Source organism: Melospiza melodia, chromosome 13 (assembly GCF_035770615.1).
Source record: "Melospiza melodia melodia isolate bMelMel2 chromosome 13, bMelMel2.pri, whole genome shotgun sequence".
Lineage (NCBI taxonomy): Eukaryota > Metazoa > Chordata > Aves > Passeriformes > Passerellidae > Melospiza > Melospiza melodia.
The window spans coordinates 12649074-12650000 of NC_086206.1; positions in this window are offsets into that span (position 1 = coordinate 12649074).

Below are 927 nucleotides of genomic sequence, written 5' to 3' on the forward strand. Positions count from 1 at the left end.
TTAAATGGGCCATTAATTTACCTTAATCCAAACAACAATATTCCTCTAGATTTATTTATGATGATTCTTCATAATGTGGCTTTTCCTGAATCTGCATATTTGGGGTTTATGTTTTTTGCTCTATACTTTATTATAAATGTGCACATCTCACTGTCTTGTTGTTTGTAATAAATACCAGAACTGAGTGCAAAACAAAAGGAAAAAGAACATCTTTGTGTTCTGTTGCATGAGCATTAGCATACTTTTCCATCTTCTGTGTTCAGGGCTATTCAAAAATCCAAGAGGTGTATTAAGCATGTGAAATCACATGTTCTTCTCACCTAAATCGTGAAAGTAAGTCTCCATAAGGCAGAATTACATAAAGATTTATGTGCACAGTCACACAATCCCCATGAAAATCAACTTGTTGTGGTACACAAATGAAGTAGCCTCGACAAAACAGTCTGACATTTTTAACAAGAGTGTGTGTGTGTGTGTGTGTGTGTGTGTGTGTGTGTGTGTGTGTGTGTGTGTGTGTGTGTGTGTTAAACCAAAAGAAAGAAAATAGTGGAAAAAAGAAAACAAATTCTTGATAAAATAAATATCAAAAAAATGGAAAGAAAATCCATTTCAGAATTGGAGTAACTAGGAAAAGGTGTAAATACAAACTTAATAGGTGACCTAATCTGCTCCCTTTTCCTGTAGGATTGTTCCACTCAGTATCGTGTACATAATATGTAGGTTAAAATAAATAATAGCTTTCTTCCTGGTTTTGCTGCCAAGAACACACAGTAGTATTACACAATTACCTTTTATTAACTTATTGAATTATAATACAAAGAAATATAGGTGTGACATTCCAGTTTCAGCTCAGACTGAGTTCACAAAGACAGGTACAGAAATCAATATTGCATCTGATAGGACTAGCAAAAAGCATTATTGCAAAAT